The sequence below is a fragment of the Panicum virgatum genome, chromosome 2K, assembly GCF_016808335.1.
Source record: "Panicum virgatum strain AP13 chromosome 2K, P.virgatum_v5, whole genome shotgun sequence".
NCBI classification, from domain to species: domain Eukaryota; kingdom Viridiplantae; phylum Streptophyta; class Magnoliopsida; order Poales; family Poaceae; genus Panicum; species Panicum virgatum.
In genome coordinates, this window is record NC_053137.1 from 36,263,368 (window position 1) to 36,286,904 (window position 23,537).

Genomic DNA, 23,537 nt, shown 5'->3' on the forward strand with positions numbered 1-23,537 from the left:
TCGCGGTGTGTGGTAGCGGTGCTTAAGTGTTTGAATGTACTAGCCACATGCCGTAAATGTGGTATGCGGTAAGCCTAGTAGCAGATCGGACCGGTGAGTGGTCATACCCGTGGATCGCCTGAAGGCTTCGGCCGTGAAACTGGCAGTGGATCTCAGCAGCCACCGCCACCACTGCCGAATTTGGCCGAGCTAATGGCCATGCAAACCGAATTGCTTCGTCAGCTGGTGCAAGGGCAGCAGAATCCTCCACGCCAACAGCAGCGTGGAGGACGTGATGAGCAACCAGCGGGTTACCAGGAATTCTTTGGTACCCAACCTCCGCTGTTCAGCCGGATTGATGAACCATTGGACGCCGATGCTTGGCTCCATACTATTGAGTCCAAGTTTGTCTTGCTAGCAGTACCTTGTGCTGATGCGAACAAGGCTCAGTTCGCCGCCCAGCAGCTTCGTGGCACCACTCGCATTTGGTGGGATCACTATTGTGCTATGCAGCCTGCTGGACATGTTATCTCTTGGGAGGAATTCCGGAATGCCTTTAGGACACATCATATTCCCGAGGGACTAATTGAGAGGAAGTTGAATGAATTCTTGGCTTTGAATCAAGGGACCTGCACTGTTCTTCAGTATGCACAGGCCTTCAATCATTTGTGCTAGTACGCGGGCCATCATGCAGATACTGACGCCAAGAAGCGCGACCGTTTTCATCGTGGCCTCAACACCAAGCTCAAGGAAAGCCTGAACCTTGATCAGCCAGATACTTAGAATGAGCTGGCCAACATGGCCATTACTCAAGAAGATTGCCGCGCACCGTGCCGAGAAGAAGCGAAAGGCACCAATGGGACCCTCGAGTGCTTAGCCACCAAGGTATCGTCTGGTGCAGAATACTCCACCAAGAGCTCCACAGAGAAATACCCCAATGGGCAGGTTTGTTTTTAGGCTGCCTCAACAACAGGGAGGATTCAGACCTCCAGTCTTTCAGCAGTTGCAGCAGTTTGGCCCAAGGCCAAATGCCCCACAGTTCAATCGCGGGAACGGTGACGATCGATGTTTCAATTGCGGCAGTACTTCCCATTTCTCCAAGAATTGCCCACAACCCAAGAAGTCTTATCTAGGGCAGAACTCCAACCAGAACAACAAGGGCAAGGGCAAGAAGCAAATGGTGCAAGTCCGATAGGGGCGAGTTAATTTCACTACTCTTGCAGAGCTTCCCGAAGGAGCACCAGTCATGTCGGGTACTTTCTCTATCCACAAGAAACCCGCAGTCATATTATTTGCTTCTGGTGCAACTCATAGTTTTATAAGTGCCAAATTTGGAGCAAGGGTAGGATTGGATTTTTGTCATACCAAGAGATCTTACATGATAGCAACCCCTGGTGGGAAGATAGCATCCAATCAAATCATTAGACATGTGCCAATTAAGTTGGGTAGCAAATTGATAAAGACACATTTGATCTTGTTGAACTTAGAAGCCATGGATGTTATTTTGGGCATGGATTGGATGACTAGACATAAAGTACTGTTAGATATCTCTTCCCGAGCTATTGAGATAGATTCACCTTATCAAGGAGCCACCATACTCTATCTGCCACAACGAGAGTGCTTCAACTCTTGTGCCAATGCCATAAAAGAAATTAAAATTGAAGATATTCCTGTTGTGTGTGAGTATGCGGATGTATTTCCAGATGACTTGCCTGGAATGCCCCTGATAGAGATATCAAATTCATTATCGAGCTTCAATCCGGTACCACCCCTATTTCTAAGAGGCCGTACCGTATGCCTCCAAATGAGTTGGCAAAATTGAAAATCCAACTTCAAGACCTTCTTGACAAGGGTTTTATTCGTCCAAGTGCTTCACCGTGGGGATGTCCAGCCCTATTTGTGAAGAAAAAGGACAACAGTTTGAGGCTATGTGTTGACTATCGACCACTCAATGCGATCACTATTAAAAACAAGTATCCTCTTCCCCGCATTGATATTCTGTTTGATTAGTTAGCTGGAGCCAAGATTTTCTCTAAGATCGATCTTCGTTCTGGCTACCATCAAATAAAGATCAAGCCCTGTGATATTCCAAAAACAGCTTTCTCGACCAGATATGGACTCTATGAATATCTGGTTATGTCTTTTAGCCTTACCAATGCCCCGGCATACTTTATGTACCTGATGAATTCAGTCTTCATGCCGGAGCTGGATAAATTCATCGTGGTGTTCATCGACGATATTTTGATCTACTCCAAGAATGAAGAAGATCATGCTCAGCATTTACGCATCGTTCTTCAGCGATTACGAGATCATCACCTTTACACCAAATTCTCCAAGTGGGAATTCTGGCTGGATAGTGTGAAATTTTTGGGACATACTATCTCTAGTGAAGGTATATCTGTTGATCCAACTAAAGTGCAAGAAGTGATGGATTGGAAACCTCCTACTTCAGTCCATCAGATTCGTAGTTTTCTCGGTTTAGCTGGATACTATCGTCGATTCATTCCTGATTTCTCTAGAATAGCCAAACCTATGACGGAGTTATTAAAGAAAGGAGTGAAATTTGTTTGGGATGATAAATGTGAAGAAGCCTTTCAAACTCTTAAAGAGCGACTGACTACTGCTCCAGTGCTGGCTACACTGGACAGTACCAAACCTTTTGATGTCTATTGTGATGCTTCTGGTACGGGACTTGGTTGTGTACTTATGCAAGACAACCGGGTGATCTCTTATGCATCAAGAGCTCTCCGGAATCATGAGAAGAACTATCCAACACATGATCTGTTGTTAGAAGCTGTCATACATGCTCTTAAGCTCTGGAGACATCATCTTTTGGGAACTCATTGTAACATTGACACTGACCATAAGAGCCTCAAGTATATCTTCACCCAAGCTGATCTCAACATGAGACAGAGACGCTGGATAGAATTGATAAAGGACTATGATCTAGAAGTGCACTATCACCCAGGAAAGGCTAATGTGGTCGCGGATGCACTCAGCCGCAAGTCACAATGCCATTATCCATCTGTAGAGCCATTCAACGAAACTCTATGCCAGGAAATGATGAAACTAAACCTAGAAATGGTACCTCAAGGAAGTCTGAACCATATAGCTGTCAAGCCTACACTACATGATAGCATCATCATGGTACAATTACATGATGAAGGTATCAAAATCATCAAGGAAAAGCTATCCCAGGGAGAAGCAAAGTACAAATGTTTCCGTGTGGATCATAAAGGAGTTTTGTGGTTTGAATTTCGTCTTGTGGTACTCAAGAATCACCAGCTTAGAAAACAAATCCTTGATGAGGCACATCTATCGAAATTTTCTATTCATCCCGGTAGTACCAAGATGTACCAGGATCTTAAACAGAATTTCTGGTGGACTCGAATGAAAAGAGAGATCGCCAAATATGTTTCTGAGTGTGATGTCTGTCAAAGAGTTAAGGCAAGTCACTTGAAAGTAGCTGGTACTCTCCAACCTTTACCCATTCCATCCTATAAATGGGAGGACATCAGTATGGATTTTATCGTTGGCTTACACAACACTTCTCAGAAGCATGATTCTATTTGGGTAATCGTTGATAGACTCACCAAGACCGCTCATTTTATTCCTGTGAATACAACTTATTCTGCCAAGAAGTATGCAGAGATATATCTCGACCAGATTGTCCGTCTGCATGGAGTTCCAAAGATGATCATTTCTGATCGTGGGGCGCAGTTCATTGCATGTTTCTGGGAACAATTGCAAGAATCCCTTGGAACCAAATTGATTCGTAGTTCAGCCTATCATCCACAAACAGATGGGCAAACTGAACGAATCAATCAAATCCTTGAAGATATGTTGAGGGCATGTGCTATTCAATATGGCAAGAACTGGGATAAGTGCCTAGCACTGGCAGAGTTCTCATATAATAATAGTTACCAATCCAGCTTACAAATGGCACCATTTGAAGCATTAACGGTCGAAGGTGTCGAACTCCTTTGAGTTGGTCACAAGCCGGAGAACGCAAAGTCTTTGGGCCAGATCTAGTCAAAGTTATCCAGACTAATCTTAAAGTAGCCCAATCAAGACAGAAAAGTTATGCAGACAAAAGAAGAGAACCTTTACAGTTCAAGGTAGGGGATTTCGTATATCTGCATAAAAGGGAAATTGGCACCCCGATACATCGAACCATTTGAAATCATCAAAACTTGTGGTCCAGTTGCTTACCGAATCCATCTTCCTTCTCAGTTGACCGCCATTCATGATGTTTTGCATATCTCTCAACTCAAGAAATGCATCAAAGTGCCCACTGAGATCATTAAACCACAAGATATCAAAATTGAACCCGATCTATCTTATGCTGAGTATCCAATCAGAGTTCTTGACACCAAAGAAAGAAGTACCAGAAGGAAGAAGGTTAGAATGTACAAAATCCAGTGGAAGCACCATACTGAGGAAGAAGCCACCTGGGAGACTGAAACTTATCTCCAAAGAAATTCTCCCGACTTTCTTAGAACCAATCCAGGTACCAAATTTTTCCGTCCTTAATCTTCCTGTAATCTCGTGGCGAGATTCCTTTTAGGGGGGAAGGCTGTGACACCTTAGGTGTCTGCGCAATAGAACTGTATTTATTTTATGCATCATGTGCTTAATTGCTTGAACAAGGGTCTTATTTAAAAATAATAATAATGTTAGTTGTGTAAATATGATTTGATGCAAGGACCTTCCTATAATTTAATTTGTATAGGGTGGGCAACTGTTATTTTTGTGGAGGGGTTCTTTGTAAAATTTAGTGCAATCATTACATGGCAGGAAATTTTACTTTTCAGTCTGAAATTAAGGTGAATTTGCTTTGGAAAAGATGAAAGTCCATTAAATTCAAAATCCTTTCTATGTTTTTAAAATAACCTTTCAACCTTTGGTCAAATCAAAATTTTCAGAACATCAAAGTTGTAGATCTTGAAAAGTTGAACAACTTTCATGTTGGGCACTTTTTCATTTGAGCCCTAGTTTAGGAGTTATTTTTGTTTTACAGTAGGACCCCTAAACTTTTCTGGAATTGCAAACAAGTCCAGCTGTCATCTTCCTCCTCTCTCTCTCTGCTTCCTCTGCTGCCGGCGCAGAGCGGCGCCGCTGCCGCTCAGGAAGGCCGGGAGGCCACCTTCTGCTGCTCCACCGCCACACGCGGCACCCCGCAACCCCCTGGCCCCACTCCACTCGTGCTGGAGCCCCTTTTCCCTCGCCACGCTACCCCGGTCGTGCTCCACGGCCGCCACATCGCCGCCGCCGTGGCAAGCTCAGGGAAGAGCCCCGGCTCCCCTTCTCTCATGAGCTTCAGCACCAGGGGAACCCCTTTCCCCTCTTTCCCTCGCTAGTTCCCCGCCCCAAACCTCCAGAACGCCGCCACCGCCCGCCCGAACGCCGGTGAGCTTGAGCTCACCGTCGCCCCGCTTCTCCATGGCCGCTCCACCCGCGCAGACCCCACCTTCAACTTCAACTCGCTCTCGCGCAGCTCCCCAGCAACTCCTCTTCCACCCTCGACCGCCGGAGCATCCTCGTCGCCGATTCCCTACGCCGACCGCCGCTGCTCGCCGTCGACGATCCACCTTCCGACCATCTCCCACGGAGCCAGAGGCACCAAAAGGTGCGGCTCGAGCTCCTCATCGTTTTCCCCCACCTTTCCCTCACCACCAGTGCCGAACTTCACCGGAATCCGAGCCGAAACGGCGGCTCTGTTCTTGTTTCACAGTGAAGGACCTATTCGTAATTTAGAAACTTGATTCTAGGGGTCCAAGTGTAAAAACAACATGAACTCTAGATTTCAAGTCAGTGAACTTTGAAAATGCATAGAAATTCGTAGAAAAATCAGAAAAATACAAATCCAATTGATTTGGAGTCCTTGTTCCAAGACCTACAAGTTTTGTTACATACACATCTTCAGTTTTGATCTGCATGTTAATCCAAGAAAAAGAATAGAATAAATAGGCATTAATTGTTCTAGAAGTTGTACTCAGTAACTTCATGTGGTTTTTGGGTAGAATGTGTCTTACAGTGTTATTAGTACCTGGTAAAAATTTGAACCCTTTTTGACATTTTTAACTAGGTCCAAGTTTCAAGATTCCTAGATCTACTAGTTTTTCTAATGTATTTATGATGGTAGAAATATTAAAGTTCTGTATTTGAAAATTTTGTGTAGTAAGATATGTTAAATAACTATTCCATAAATGATTGCCCATATGCTAAGTTATGTTTGCTAATTGTTAGACTGCCACTTTATCGCGAAGTGTGTATGTTGTAATACCATTTCTTGCATCACATATAGATACGATTGTTCTAGTGGACGGGACGTACGAGCTGATCCCGGAGTCCGAAGGAGGTGATCAAGAAGCACAGGTGAACACCGCTACACTGATTGAAGACCCGAACCAAAGTCCGGAAGAGCCCAAGGCTGAGTTAGCTAGTGACTACCGCGAAGGCAAGCCCCGGACATAAACCCAATATTTCAAATTATGCACTTTATATACTACTTGCTTGTGCATTTACAATTCTTAGGATTTGAATTGAAACCCTAGATGCATGATCCTTGGAACCTATGTACTGAACACTAGACTTGTGTTTGAGTAACTGCTATGCTTATAGGACCGGTAAAAGTCGAGTGATTTCCTGTCACTCGTGAGCTTAATAGGAGTTGCTTGTTTTCTTTTATCTGCAATCACTATAAGGACGTCGGACGGGGTCATGTTTGATATCATGACCTTGGGTGAGACCCCGTCTGTGTTGATGAATTCTGCTAAGGTCGCGGTGTGTGGTAGCGGTGGTTAAGTGTTTGAACGTACTAGCCACATGCCGTAAATATGGTACGCGGTAAGCCTAGTAGCTGATCGGACTGGTGAGTGGATATACCTTTCACTCTCTCTTAGAGATATGTTTTTATTTATGTTTATGTTGCGCAACACCACGGGTGCAGGGAGGAAGTTGGTGCCCTGTAGTCGGGGAGAGTGACCCTATCCACAAGCCGGAATAAAAGGTCAACGGTTGTTTGGGAACGACCTGGCGGTGTTCTAAATGTGTGTGTTAGGTTTACCTTGCAAGGTTGGAAATCCGATTCGAATCGTCCATCTCTCGCGGATATTGAGACTACTTGATCCCTTTGCCACACAGAGTAATAAGAGTAATATTATTATGATCAATCTTGATGTTTGCCTAAAGTTCTACCATGGTTGATTAGAATTCGTTGCTTACATAGAATGGTTAATCAATTAGAATATTGAAAGCTAAAATGTGAAATTAAGGACCTACTCTTTGTTGCTTTTCAACAAAAGAAAAACCAGAGCCTTACAGAACCCTACATAGTCTAGCTAAGTGGACTAAGTATATCCGTTGACGGTTAAGTCTTGCTGAGTATTAGTATACTCAGCCTTGCTGTTGAATCCTGTTTCAGGTATGAGTTTTGAGGACCAGATGTGGCAGTACCACCCTAATTAATCCGGCTCAAGTGCGCTAACCATCATCTTAAGGATAATCCCGGCTAACACGCACTTCAAACGGAGTAATTCGGCAGCGCTGTCGGGTAAAGTCCCGAAGAATCCACCTTAGCATCGATCGAACCCAAAGCTTACATGAAACCCACACGAAGGTGAGCCCAGAGAGTACAACATTTCACAGTTATATTACATTACAGAGTCTTAACTTAATTATTACAAACCAAGTCCGAAATCTCCGAAAGGTACTTGAAGTTCAAATTGAAAGTAGATCAGAGTTTAATGCAGCGGAAATAAAACGAGTCCTAAACGACGATACATGACGTCATGATGAAGCCCGTACATGACATCACTCGGCATTGCCATCGCTGGCCGGAGTCGTATCCCACTCCACCGACCAACCAGGAGGCAGAGTACACGGCCAAGTCAAACTAGCAATCATGTCCTCAAAAGTATTACCTGAAACAAAATTGAGCCACAAGCAAGGCTGAGTATACTAATACTCCGCAAGGCTTACCCGACTAGGATATAACTAACCCTCTAACTAGACATGCAAGGCTTTTGGCTTGAGGGGTTCGTCTTTGCCGAAAAGCAGTGAGTCCTTATTTTCCGATTTTAGCTTTCAAGTTCTATTATGATTAACTATTCTACATTAGCATCTATCCTAAAGCATACATGGTGGAAAGCAATTATTTTTCATCAATCAACCAAATTTCTCATCATCATTGTTCCACTTCTTACTCTATGTGGCAAAAGGGTTAAGCAGTCCCAATATCCGTGAGAGGCGGACGATTCGAATCGAATTTGTTAACCTGGCCAGGCAGACCTAAGCACACGCATGGGAATCGAATCCCCACGCAACATTTCCCCTTTCTTTCCGGCTTGTGGATCAGGGTCACCCCCTTCGACTACAAGAGTCTCACGCCACGGTCGACGCCGGGTCGTGAACACGCTTGCACCCGCATGTGGCCGCATGAGAAACAACGTTCAAAGAGGGTGAGGGAAAAGTCCACTCCCCGGTCCGATCAGGTACTTAAGCTTACCGATTACCATATTCCTCGGCATGTGGTTAGTACGTTCAAACGCTTAACCACCACTACCACACACCGCGGCCTTATCCATTTTCACTAAACAGACGGGGTATCACAAGAACAACAACCCCGCCCGTAAACCTTATATTGCAGTGTGTAGTAAGCATTCAACTCCTATGAGCTCGCGAGTGACAGGAAATCGCTCGACTTCTACCGAACCATTAGCATAGCCAACTAGCGACCTACACATACTAGTGTTCAAGCATAGGTACCTAGGATTATGCAACTAAGGTTCCAAACAATTCCTACAACTTAAATGCACAAATAACAGGAATACAATTAGTTGCATAAATTAAAATAGGTAGGACATGCTCCGGGGCTTGCCTTCTTGAGCGGAGCTAGCCTTGGGCTCTTCTGAACTCGGGTTCAGGTCTTCAGTAGCTTCAGTTAGATTCACTTGAGCTTCGCGCTGCTCACTCTCGGACTCCGGCACCAACTCGTACGTACCGTCAGGGAGAGTAGTCGAATCTATATGAAATGCATATGCGTGAGTTATTTTAGTGATACGATTTAATCAATTCTTCACTAAAGAGTCGTAATTCAACGCAACTCAAGATGATTATAAAATATTCTGTTACATTATTTGGGCAACCATTTATAGAGTAATAATCATTATACTGACTCCACAAAGTAACTTGGATGGGTTGTCTCTTTATCCCTCTGCAGCAAAAGAAGATTTTTCTTATTTATTGCTAGGTTAAGCATGTCCTTATCATAAATAAAGTTACACAAAGATTCTAGGTTTGAAATTTTTATGTAAGATACAAATCTAAATAACTTGCCTACTGTGAAATTTTCAGCCCATTTCATGCAGCCTACTAACCACGAAAAATAAAACAAACAGCTACTGCTGGAAACAAAAATGAATTTTACAGGCCAAAATATGCAAGTAATGGTACTGAAACTTTAACTGAGGGTTGTTTATCTAAATATGAGCCTGCCATAAATTTTTCGCAATTAAACAAGCATTGTACAGGGCATGAAAAATAGTACAAAGTATTGCTGTATGGATCAAAACTAATTTCTACAGACTGTTCTAGCAAGTTACAGAGCCTCATATTTTACAAGAACGGTTACTTACTCAAGGTTAACCCCTAGAAAAATGATTAGAATTTTTAATACACAGAAACTATTTTTAATGATTTAGTGTAGCTATCCTCACCAAAAATCATTTGGTCCAGATTGACTTAACTAAAAATTCTCAAACTTTTTATGTATTCTCTTGGAACTAAAATACAAGTACTGTAAAAGTTTGAACCCATGAAACATATCATAACACCCTGGGTAAATAAAACTATCCCTCCTAGGCATACAACAAGAGTTAGATAAAAGGATAGCTAGGCATGTAAACTGTCCACGAAATTTTTTACACAAGCTTATACATCTAACATGTAACCTACTGACCAAAAATGGCTAACAACTCATGCTTGTAACTTGAGATCTAATATAAAGCACATTTCCTTTGCATTTTAAATGAAATAAAAACTATTGAGCAAATGAAAAAGTGCATGTAGAAAAAGTTGTAGATCTCTTTGCAAAGATTCCAGAACAATTGAGTTTGCATTTTTCTGATTTTTCTACGATTTTTAAACGAATTTACTAGGTTGCTGTTTTTCAAAACAAAAAGAAAAAGGAAATGTAATCTTGCATTTAGCCCCCTGGAACTTTGTTTCCTTCTAACCCGTGGTCCCTGGGCGGCCTTGGAACAGAGGAGGGCACGGCGGCGCCTTTACCGGCGAGGAGGGTCACCGGGGGTGGGGGCCCGTAGGGGGAAGAGCAAGAGGGCGTCGGCGCGAACCTAATGGCGGTCTCGGGTTGGGCCGGGATGGCCTGTAGCGGCGGCGCCGCGAAAGGGGGCGGCGGCGGTGGGTCTGTGCCGCGGCGGCGGCTCGCCGGCGGCGCAGGGATGGGGTGCCCGAGCTTGGGGGCTTCGGTGGGAGGTGAGGAAGGGGAATGCGGGCTCAATTGGGGCTGAGGAAGGGCGGAGGCGGAGCTCCACGGGAGCAGGCGGCCGGCGGCGGCGCTAGGCCATGGTGGCGGCGTTCCAGAGGGTTGGGGCGGTGGTGGAGGGGTCGGGGAGCACCGATGGGAGGTGGGGATCCCGTTCCCGGGCTCTGTTGGGGCGGAGGGAGGCCGGAGATGGGGGCTCCACGGTGATGTGGTGCTCGGCGGCGGCAATGGCGGGGCAGCCGGCGTGTGGCGTTCCTGGGCAAGAGCAAGGAGGAGCGGCTCTAGGAGAGGGAGGGTAGTGGAGCAGTGATGCTAGAACGTCTCCTGGGCAAGGCATTTAGAGAGGGGGGGGAGCTCGGCAGGGGAGGGGCGCGGGGTGAAGGCACGGTGCCGGCTGGGCTCGCTTGTCGCGACGGCGGCGTCGCGGAGCGGCAGCAGGCGCATTCCTCGCGCCCCCGAGGTCAACGGCGTGCGTGCGTGCGTAGCTGGGTAGGCAGTGGCGTGCGGGAAGAGGGAAGGGAGGCGTCGTGACACGGCCAGGCGGCGGGGCAGTAATGGCGCGGCGGCTCTGGTGGCGAGGGCGTCGTGCGGGCGGCAGCGCGTGGCCGGGCACGTGCGCACTCGAGCGAGGCAGGAGGGGGTCAGCGGCGAGCGTGCAGGCGAGCACTCGAGGCCGGGCATCGAGCACGGGGGCAGGCAGCGGCTCAGCGCGGCAGCGGGCGCATGCGCGGCGTGCCTGAATGCCTGCGCGCGCAGAGGGGGAGAGTCAGCGAAGGAGAGAGAGAGGAGAGAGAAAAAGGGAGTGGAGAGAGAGAAAAGAAAGTCCACTGTTTGACTTAGCCAAAACTCGAAATTTTCAATTGAAACTTGAAAAATTTTGAACACGAAAGTTGTTCAAAATTAAATTTCCTACAACTTTCCTTTCAGTCAAAACTTCATTTGAGCGATGGTTTGGAAGTTCAAAATTTGAATTCAAGTTTAATGATTCCGCTTGTTTTTCGGGGTTAATTCAAATTTTCATGTTAGAACTTGAAAAACTTTGAACACAAAAGTTGTTTATTTTGTCAAACTCTACGACTTTCGTTTTGGGCAAAAGTTCATTTGAGCCAAAGTGTGAGAGTTGACTTTTTGGCTGTTTAAACTGAATTTCGGCTTTTACGCGATCACCAAAACAGGGTTCACTGTGTCATTTGAAGTTAATGGCATGTTTAACCAGTGCTAAACACCGGAGGTGTTACAGCCTACCCCCCTTAAAAGAATCTCGTCCCGAGATTCAGATAATCAAGCTAAGTGCTGGAAAGAGGTGTACCTCCAGTTGAATTCAGAAAACCGGGGAAATTCTGATTTAGGTAGCTTTCAGTTTCCCAGGTAGCTTCCTCTTCGGTATGGTGACTCCATTGAATCTTGTACATTATAACTGCTTTCCTTCGAGTGACCCTTTCCTTTTGATCAAGAACCTTGATAGGATACTCGACATAAGAGAGATCTGGTTCTACCAAGATTTCTGTTTGTTCAATGATCTCGGTGGGAACTCGAACACATTTCTTAAGTTGAGAAACATGGAAAACATCATGTACTGCTGCTAGTCGAGGAGGAAGTCGTAGTCTATAGGCCACGGGTCCACAAATCTCAGTGATTTCATAAGGGCCAACATATCGGGGAGCTAATTTGCCCTTCACGCCGAATCTCTGCACACCCTTGGTCGGCGAGACTCGAAGATAGACATGATTACCCACTTCGAATTGCAAAGGGTCTCTCCTTTTATCAAAATAACTCTTTTGCCTAGACTGGGCGGCCTTTAAATTCTCTTGTATTACCCTTACTTTCTCTTCTGCCTCTGTTACGAGATCGGGTCCGAATACCACTCGTTCTCCGACTTGCGACCAGCTCAAAGGAGTACGACACCGTCGACCATATAAGGCCTCAAATGGTGCCATTTTCAAACTCTCTTGATAACTATTGTTGTATGAAAACTCCGCTAGAGCTAGACATTTGTCCCAACTCTTGTCATAATGAATGACACAAGCTCTTAACATGTCCTCCAGGATTTGGTTCACCCTCTCAGTTTGTCCATCAGTTTGTGGGTGATAAGCTGAGCTTCGAATTAATTTTGTCCCAAGAGATGCCTGCAACTGTTCCCAAAAGCGTGCAACGAACTGTGTCCCACGATCAGAAATGATTGTCTTGGGTACCCCATGCAAGCAGACAATACGATCGAGATAGATCTCAGCATACTTCTTGGCGGCGTAGGTAGTGTGTACCGGAATGAAATGTGCCGTCTTGGTGAGTCTATCCACGATAACCCAAATGGAATCATGTCTCTGGGATGTGTTGGGTAATCCAACAATGAAGTCCATACTTATGTCTTCCCATTTCCATGACGGGATAGGTAGAGGTTGAAGCAAACCGGCTACTCTCAAGTGGCTGGCTTTTACTCTCTGGCAGGTGTCACATTCCGAGACATATTTAGCAATTTCCCTTTTCATTCTAGTCCACCAGAAATTTTGCCTAAGATCCTGGTACATCTTGGTACTGCCCGGGTGAATAGAAAATTTGGAAAGATGTGCCTCGTCGAGAATTTGTTTCCGAAGATCATGATTTTTCGGAACAACTAAACGATTTTCGAACCATAGGACTCCCTTATGGTCCTGACGAAAACACTTATACTTCCTTTCTCCTTGAGAGAGTTTTTGTTTAATGATCCCCACACCTTTATCCTGTAATTGGGCCATGATGATTTGATCATGAAGGGTTGGTTCAACTGAAATGTGATTTAAGGTGCCTTGGGGAATCATTTCCAACTGGAGCTTCCTCATCTCATGACAGAGGGTTTCCGAATAGGATTCCACGGATAGGCAATGGCAATGAGCTTTGCGACTGAGTGCATCTGCCACAACATTAGCCTTGCCTGGGTGATAGTGCACCTCAAGATCATAGTCCTTGATTAATTCTAACCACCGTCTTTGTCTCATATTTAGATCAGCTTGAGTGAAAATATATTTGAGACTTTTGTGATCGGTGTAGATATTGCAATGAGTACCCATAAGATAATGCCTCCATATCTTTAGAGCATGAATGACCGCTGCTAATTCAAGGTCGTGAGTAGGATAATTCTGCTCATGGGGTCGAAGAGCTCGTGACGCATAAGCAATAACTCTATTATCTTGCATGAGCACACAACCAAGTCCAGTACCCGACGCGTCACAATACACGTCAAAAGACTTGGTATTATCCGGTTGAGCTAAGACAGGTGCTGTAGTCAACTGCTCCCTTAGGGTGTGAAAAGCCTTTTCACATTTTTCATCCCACACAAACTTTACTCCTTTCTTCAATAGTTCGGTCATTGGGCTTAGCAATTCTGGAGAAATCCGGAATGAATCGACGATAATATCCGGGCTAAACCAAGAAAACTGCGAATCTGATGAACGGAGGTAGGAGGTTTCCAGTCCATCACTTCTTGCACTTTTGCTAGGATCCACAGCTATGCCTTTGCTGGAAATAGTGTGGCCCAAGAATTTCACACTATCTAGCCAGAATTCACATTTGGAGAATTTAGCATAGAGCTGATGGTCCTGAAGACGTTGGAGCACAATGCGCAGGTGCTTAGCATGGTCTTCCTCATTCTTGGAATAAATAAGGATGTCATCAATGAAAACCACGACGAACTTGTCGAGCTCAGGCATGAATACCGAGTTCATGAGATACATAAATAGGCAGGTGCATTTGTGAGACCAAAAGACATGACTAAATACTCATAGAGTCCATACCGTGTGGAGAATGCGGTTTTAGGAATATCACATGGACGAATTTTAATCTGATGATAGCCGGAGCGAAGATCAATCTTTGAGAAAATCCTAGCTCCAGCCAGTTGATCGAAGAGAACATCAATGCGGGGAAGGGGATATTTGTTCTTGATTGTCACCGCATTGAGAGGTCGGTAGTCCACACACAACCTCAAACTATCATCCTTTTTTTACAAAGAGGGCTGGACAACCCCAAGGTGATGCACTGGGGCGAATGAAACCTTTATCCAGAAGCTCTTGAAGTTGAATTTTTAACTCGGCCAACTCCTTGGGTGGCATTCTATATGGCCTCTTTGAGATAGGGGCAGTGCCTGGCTGTAGTTCAATAATAAACTCAATCTCTCTATCTGGTGGCATTCCTGGCAAGTCATCCGGGAACACATCGGTGTACTCGCATACCACAGGAATTCTTCTAGGTTAGATGTGCTCAGGGCAAATGCACAAGAATTGACACACTCTCGGAAGGGTAAATAGAGAGTAGTGGCTCCATATTTTGGCGAATTTAATTCCACCGCCCTGGCGGGAATATCTATTATAACCCCATGCTGAGTCATCCAATTCATCCCCAAGATGATATCTATACCCTCAAGTGGTAGGAGTAAAAGGTCGGTGTTGACGATTAAGCTACCCAACTTGATTGGCACAAGTCGTGTTATTTGGTTTGAAGCAATTTTACCTCCTGGGGTTGATATCATGTATGACCCTTTCGTGTGAATAAAATCCAAACCCACTTTTGCACCAAATTTTGCATCAATGAAACTATGCGATGCACCAGAATCAAATAATATAACTGCAGGTTTGTTGTGGATAGAAAATGTACCCGTCATCACTGGTGCGCCCTCAGGTAGTTCTGCAAGAGTGGTGAAATTGATGCGCCCTTGCTTGACCTGAACAGTTTGCCTTCTGCCCTTGTTCTTGTTGTTTTGATTAAAGCCTTGGCCCTGGTTTTGTCGCCTGGGTTGCGGGCACTCACGGGCGAAATGAGTTGAGCTCCCACAATTGAAACAACGATTTCCCTCACTTGGACGGGCTGGCGGTGGAGCAGTTGGCCTTGGGCCAGTTAACTGAGGAATAGGGAAACGTGCACGCTTTGCTGCAGTGGAGGCCTGATAACCCAACGCCCTGGTAGAGGGGTTTTTGAGGAATCTGGGGTGCAACATTCTGTACTATGCGATACCTCTGTGGCTGCGCACTAGAGGGTCCAGCTGGCGCTTTCCTCTTTTTCTCAGCACGGTGAGTCATGATACAGTCTTCTTGAGTGAGTGCGAGATTAACCAGCTCATTGTATGTATCGACCCTAAGGGTTAGTCGTTCCTTGAGCTTGGTGTTTAAGCCTCTACGGAAACGATCACGCTTCTTAACATCTGTGTCAGCATGATAGCCCACGTACTGACAGAGATTGTTGAAAGCTTGGGCATATTGGAGAACTGTACGTGTCCCTTGAGTAAGAGCCAGGAACTCATTCAGCTTCCTATCCATGAGTCCTTCTGGAATATGGTGACCCTTGAATGCAGCCTTGAATTCATCCCAAGTGGCAACGTGATCAGCTGGGAGCATGCCAAGGTAGTTATCCCACCAAAGATGTGCCGAACCGCGAAGCTGTTGCGCGGCAAAGCGAGCCTTGTTTTGCTCTGAGCATGGTGCCAGAAGTAGTGAAAACTTGGACTCAATTGTGCGAATCCAGGCATCCGCATCCAGTGGTTCTTCTGTCTTTTGAACAGAGGGGGCTGAGTTGCCAAGAAATCTGGATAACCAGCAGCTTGAGGTTGATGAACATTGGGTCCACCCCGTTGCTGCTGTTGTTGTTTGTTGTTGTCCCTGGACGAGTTGACGGAGTAACTCGGTTTGGGCAGCCAGATATTCCGCGAAGTTGGGTGGCGGTGGTGGCGGTCGCTGCGAACTGCTACCATTCGCGTCCCCGAAACCCTCAGGGTTGTCACGTGTCGCTCCCACCATCTGGAATGGCAATTTCTCTCATTAGTAGGGTGACATATGACTTCCCCAAGTACAGAAGGGTAAGCGCGAAAAAGTAGTACTGGAACGAGTATAAATTAACAGGGACAGCAACGCGGTTCGTTACAAGAAAATTCATAACTTGCACTCTGTTCAACGAAATGCGCCCAAATTTTTAACAGATAAATAATTCATCATACTACAACTTTGGTATTCAACTCCAAAGCTAAATCTATCGTTAAGGTGGGCGAAAAATTCAGTTTCTGCCGCTCTGTCCAGTCTGTTTTTCAGCAGGCCGAGGTGCAATGTTCGGCCATAACTTTTGACACACAGGTCTAAAAATGCTGAAATTGGTGAGCACTTAGATCATGAAATTCCCAACCACTTTGGTATTCAACACACAGCCCAGAAATGCAAGGAAACATGGATAAAAATTCAGACAAGTTTCTGCAGCGATAGACTTCCACTGCAATTAAACCATTACAACCATGCATCAAGTTCTTAGCTACGGCCTAAACGTTTAAGATACTTTTACATAGGAGTGGTACTCTTTGACAAAAGCGAGGGTACTCAACTCTTAGTTAGCCTATTACATCACCATCCAAAGTTAGGCTACCCTACAGAGGAGTATGCGCGAACGACTACTTAAGACATCATCTAAAAGTCGTCCAGGTGTTGACGGAAGACTCGCTCCTCACTGGAGAGTGAGCTCCCGGAAGTGGTGGCAGGGGCACTCCAGACATAGTGTCAAGTATTGAGATACCCTGAACCTCCTGGGGCTCCTCCTCCATGGCCTCGGGCTGGGCCTGTTGAGCCTCCAACATCTCAATGTGATCAAAGGCAGCATTCAACTGAACCTGCTGGGCGGTGAACTGCTGCTCCAGAAGTGCAAAGTCAACATCCCTGTTGTCCAAGAGAGAACATCACGCTCCTCAATCAGACCCTCCAGTTGGCCAACATGGGCATCCAACTCCTGATCTGCTCATTCTTAGCAATCACTATCTCGTGGCTAGTCCGTGCAGAAGCATTGATCTGGGTCATGGCCTTGGCCTGTAAAGTCTGCAAACAGTATAGTGCATTCATGCACTTCACTGACATGGAGATAGTCTCTGCAGCTCTGTTCTGCTGAAGGTACCTAGTGTGTCCGACCCGACTAAGCCAGTTAGGGTCATTTGGCTGCTCTGCTGGGAAGAGGCCAATAGGAGCTAGTGTGACAGCTGCGTAATTCTTCTCACAAAACTTGTTGAGTGCTGTCATGGCTGCAACTTTCCAAGTGTCAACCAGACGGTGTCCAACTACCTCCAGCTCCAAGGAAGCCCAGTGATCTGGAAAAGGGTGGGGAGCATGAGTCATGCGCACGCGATAGCGCGCAACTCCCATCTCATGGAACTCCTCGCCCACATAGCGCGGGGACTGGGATATCCGGCATCACGCTCACTTCCCAAAGAATGGAGGGAAAACCCTGCCAGTGTGCAATCGGAGTGTGCACGCCCATCCTCATCAAACACCAGGAGAGCAGGGGCAGCCATCTGTACAAATAGATATGCACAAGTGAGTGATGGCTGAAACAGAATTTGGGTAGTGCACGAAAACGAGTATAACTGAAAACACGGAGCTCTAAAAATTCTCAAAATTTCCAGGAACATTCCTTAGGTTCTTAGGAACAACTTTGCTAGTCAACTCAAGAGCTAGATCAGAGCCTAAGGAGGTCTTATCCTTATAGTTTTGCTTTGCTGTCAGCCCGAAATTTTCAGGGACCAGAGAGCCAGTAAACTGAGTGCTGAGGACAAATTACTAAGCCTAAAATTACCAAATTTTTACAGAAGCTTGGTAAAAAATTTGGCACAAGTTTTGTGTTGAACACTTCTGCAGAAATTATTTCTAGGAAGGCCTAAAAATTCGTGCAACCCAAGTGCTCAAAGCTGACAGAAAAACTGGGTGTCAAAGTTTCTAATGTGCCCCAATATATACAAGTCGAAATTTCCCAAATTTAAACAGCAACTAGTAGACAAGTTTTGGAGCAAAATTATCCACTAGCGCCTCTACAAATAAAGTCTTCTACTATGCCAAATAATTCATCTTCCACGATATAGCAGAAATGACAGATTTCTAGATAGACCTTAATTGAGAGAAGAGGAACCGTGCTCACGTGCAAACCTTAACCTTACCGACTAACCCACATCTGTTTTCAGTGGCTGTCAATTATATGAGTATGATGCATGCATGACCTAATCGTCCTCCCAAGGAAAACAATTGCCAAATAGTTTTGGACTTACGGGGTTAGCACGGTGGCATAGCACAATTTACGTCTCTCCCTATATATATTTCTAGCCGAGTTCTAACCGTTCTTAACTTACGTAATCGCGGTTAGTGTACCTGCAGAAAATTGACAGATATAATTTTCACTGAACCTTTCATGCCAGCACACATGAAAGCGTCCCCATACATTACCGCTCACTATAGAAGCGGCATCCATGGCGTCCAACACTGCATGGACAGTGCTCATACGCCACCGAGGTGACGTATTTACGGTTTCTTTTACTCCCAATATAATCGACTGAGGGTCGTTATATTGGCAGCAGCTCAAGTAGGCCACTGCTTGAGCGCAGCGTTCGGTTCGCATCACCGACGGGAAGGTCAGACTCTCTCAGCTGACTGAGGATCCTTACCGTCTTACCTTAGCGTAGGTGCGTCGTTACATAATGTAAAGTACTGAATTTAAGTACAGAAAGAAATGTGCTGGAAGTCAGTCATAAATAAACCATAAGTTAGATAGCCACCTAAAAACTCCCATAATATCCCTAGGGCTTTACGTACTATACACAATCCTTAACGGACCAACGTATTTACCAAACGCGATTATGTGGCTAAGTTTTAAGTAAAACTTTTAAAATCTAGTCGCACTCTCGGGTGTGCGCTTTGTTCGGCTCTGATACCAGCTGTGGCAGTACCGCCCTAATTAATCCGGCTCAAGTGCGCTAACCATCATCTTAAAGACAATCCCGGCTAACACGCACTTCAAACGGAGTAATTCGGCAGTGCTGTCGGGTAAAGTCCCGAAGAATCCACCTGAGCGTCGATCGAACCCAAAGCTTACATGTAACCCACACGAAGGTGAGTCCAGAGAGTACAACATTTCACAAATATATTACATTACAGAGTCTTAACTTAATTATTACAAACCAAGTCCGAAATCATTGAAAGGTACTTGAAATTCGAAAAGAAAGTAGTTCAGAGTTCACTGCAGCGGAAATAAAACGAGTTCTAAACGACGATACATGATGTCATGATGAAGCCCGTACATGACATCACTCGGCATTGCCATCGTTGGCCGGAGTCGTATCCCACTCCACCGACCAACCAGGGGGTAAGGTACACGGCCAAGTCAAGCTAGCAATCATGTCCTCAAAAGTATTACCTGAAATAAAAATTTAGCCACAAGTAAGGCTGAGTATACTAATACTCCGCAAGGCTTACCCGACTAGGATATAACTAACCCTCTAACTAGACATGCAAGGCTTTTGGCTTGAGGGGTTTGTCTTTGCCGAAAAGCAGTAAGTCCTTATTTTCCGATTTTAGCTTTCAAGTTCTATTAGGCTTAACCATTCTACATTACCATCTATCCTAAAGCATACATGGTGGAAAGCAATTATTTTTCATCATTCGACCATATTTCTCATCATCATTGTTCCACTTCTTACTCTATGTGGCAAAAGGGTTAAGCAGTCTCAATATCCGTGAGAGACGGACGATTCGAATCGAATTTATTAACCCGGCCAAGCAGACCTAAACACACGCATGGGAAATGCAGTCACCCACGCGACTTTTGCCCTTTTTCCCCGGGCATGAACAGGCCCACCGTCCTAGGGTGCCCTGCACCCGTGCGTGACCATAGACCAGACAGTGGGGAGTATGTTCCACGGCTGGTTCCATCAGGTACTTAAGCTTACCGATTACCATATTCTCGGCATGTGGTTAGTACGTTCAAACGCTTAACCACCACTACCACACACCGCGGCCTTATCCATTTTGACTAAACAGACGGGGTATCACAAGTACAACAACCCCGCCCGTAAACCTTATATTGCAGTGTGTAGTAAGCATTCAACTCCTATGAGCTCGCGAGTGACAGGAAATCACTCGACTTCTACCGAACCATTAGCATAGCCAACTAGCGACCTACACATACTAGTGTTCAAGCATAGGTACTTAGGATCATGCAACTAAGGTTCCAAACAATTCCTGCAACTTAAATGCGCAATAAACAGGAATACAAATAGTTGCATAAATTAAAATAGGTAGGACATGCTCCGGGGCTTGCCTTCCTGAGCGTAACTAGCGGTGGGCTCTTCCGAAACTGGGTTCGGGTCTTCGGTAGCTTCAGTCAGATTTACTTGAGCTTCACGCTGCTCACTCTCGGACTCCGGCACCAACTCGTACGTACCGTCGGGAGAGTAGTCGAATCTATATGAAATGCATACGCGTGAGTTATTTTAGTGATATGATTTAATCAATTCTTCACTAAAGAATTGTACTCCAACACAAACTCAAGATGATTTACAAAAGATTATGTTACATCATTTTGGACAACCCTTTATAGAGTAATAATCATTGTACTGACTTCACAAAGTAACTCGGATGGGTTTTCTCTTTTATCCCTATGCAGCAAAAGAAGATTTTTCTTATTTATTACTAGGTTAAGCATGTCCTTATCATAAATAATGTTAAACAGAGATTCTGGGTTTGAAATTTTTATGTATGATACATAACTAAATAACTTGCCTACTGTGAAATTTTCAGCCCATTTTATGCAGCCTATTAACCACGAAAATAAAACAAACAGCTACTACTGGAAACAAAAATGAATTTTACAGGTAAAAATATGCAAGTACTGGTAATGAAATTTTAACTGAAGGTTTTATACCTAAAGATAAGCCTGCCATAAACTTTTCACAATTAAACAAGCATTTTACAGGGCATGAAAAATAGCACAAAGTAATGCTGCATGGATCGAAATTAAATTCCATAGGCTGTTATACTAAGTTCCAGAGCCTCATATTTTACCAGTATGGTTATAAACTCAATTTAATCCCTAGAAAAATTATCAGATCTTTCTATGCAAGTAAACTATTTTTCTTGATTTAGTGTAAATAGCTATACTATTAATTAGTTGGACTAGTTCCGCCTATCTAAAATTTCTCAAAATTTTTGTACAGTAACTAAACATTAATTTAAAGGCACTGTAAAAGTTTGAGCTCATTAAACCAAGCTAAACAGTATGTACAAACAAACTAATTTAAAGTAGGCATAAAGCAAGATTTAAATAAACCGATAGCTAGGCATATGAAAAGTCTATGAAACTTTTACACAAGGTTACACACCTAACATGTACCCTACTGGCCAAAAATGGCTAACAACTCATGTTTGTAACTCGAGATCTAATATAAAGTACATTTTCTTTGTATTTTAAATGAAGTAAAAACTATTGAGAAAATGAAAAAGTGCATGTAGAAAAAGTTGTAGATCTCTTTGCAAAGATTCCAGAACAATTGAGTTTGCATTTTTCTGATTTTTCTACGATTTTTAAACGAATTTACTAGTTTGCTGTTTTTCAAAACAAAAAGAAAAAGGAAATGTAATCTTGCATTTAGGCCCCTGGAACTTTGTTTCCTTCTAACCCGTGGTCCCTGGGCGGCCTTGGAACAGAGGAGGGCACGGCGGCGCTTTTCCCGGCGAGGAGGGTCACCGGGGTGGGGGCCCGTAGGGGGAGAGCAAGAGGACGTCGGCGCGAACCTAATGGCGGTCTCGGATTGGGCCGGGATGGCCTGTAGCGGCGGCGCCGAAAGGGGCGGCGGCGGTGGGTCTGTGCCGCGGCGGCGGCTCGCCGGCGGCGCAGGGATGGGGCGTCCGGGCTTGGGGGCTTCGGTGGGAGGTGAGAAAGGGGGCTGTGGGCTCGAATTGGGTTGAGGAGGGGCGGAGGCGGAGCTCCACGGAGCAGGCGGCCGGTGGCAGCTCGGTGCCGCGGCGGCGGCTCCACGGCAATGGAGGAGGGACGAGGCCGGGCCGCACGGCTCCAGTAGGGCGGTGTGGTGGTGGTTTGGAGTTCGGTGGAGGCGGGAATGGGGCGGAGGGGCGAAGGGGCGAGCTTGAGCTCGGTGCGCACGGGGGGGGGGGTGTTCTGGCCGTTTAAAGCGACCAAGGGATGAGAGGGAGGAGGTTTGGGGGCCAACGCGTGCGGCATTGATGGCCGGCCGCGTCAGCGGCTCGCAGTGGCAGTGCGGGGCAGCGGGCGGGGCAGGCAGCGGCGAGGCCGGTTTGGGCGCCACGCGACGATGCGGCGCGTCGCTGAGCGCTTGGCGCGGCGCGCGCGTCAACGGCAGGGCGCGGCAGCGAGCGGCATCCGGGAGCGTGCGCACTCGAGTGGGGCAGGGGTCAGCGGCGAGGCCTGGCGGCAGCGCAGCAGCAGGCGCAGCGAGCGCGCCACAAGCTGCAGCAGCGAGCGAGCTCTCGAGCACCCAGCGTGCGCGGCGTCAACGCAGAGAGAGGAAAGGGGGAGAGAGAAAGAGAGTAGAGAGAGAAAGAGTGAGTCCAAGTGTTGACTTGATCCAAATTCAACATTTTCCATGGGAACTTGAAAATTTTTGAACATAAAAGTTGTTCAAAATTCAATTTCCTACAACTTTCCTTTCAGGCAAAACTTCGTTTGAGCAACGATGTGGAAGTTTAAAATTTGAATTCAAGTTTAAATGAAACCACTGTTTCTCGGGGCTAACTCAAAATTTCATGTTGTAACTTGAAAAACTTTGAACACGAAAGTCGTTTATCTTGTCAAACTCTACAACTTTCGTGTTGGGCAAAAGTTCATTTGAGCAAAGGTACGAGAGTTGACTTTTTGGTGTATTTAAACGGAATGTGGACTTTTAATTAAACACCAAACTAGGGTTAACGGTGTCATTTGAAGTTAATTGTATGTTTAAAACAATGCTCAACACCGGAGGTGTCACACTCGCCCCACCATTCCTTGGATAGTCCCGCGTTGTCTAACATGGCGTTAACCAAGTCAGTTAGAGTGCAGTTTTTCCTTTCTGCAATCCCATTGGACTCAGGGGAATATGGGGGTGTCCTCTCATGAATAATTCCATGTTCCTCGCAGAATGAAGTAAACTCTTGTGAGAAGTATCCCCCCCCCCCGCCCCCGATCGGACCATAACCTTTTGATTTTCTTTTCAAGTTGGTTCTCTACCTCAGCCTTATAGACATTAAAGTAATGCAAAGCTTCATCTTTTGTGTTTAAT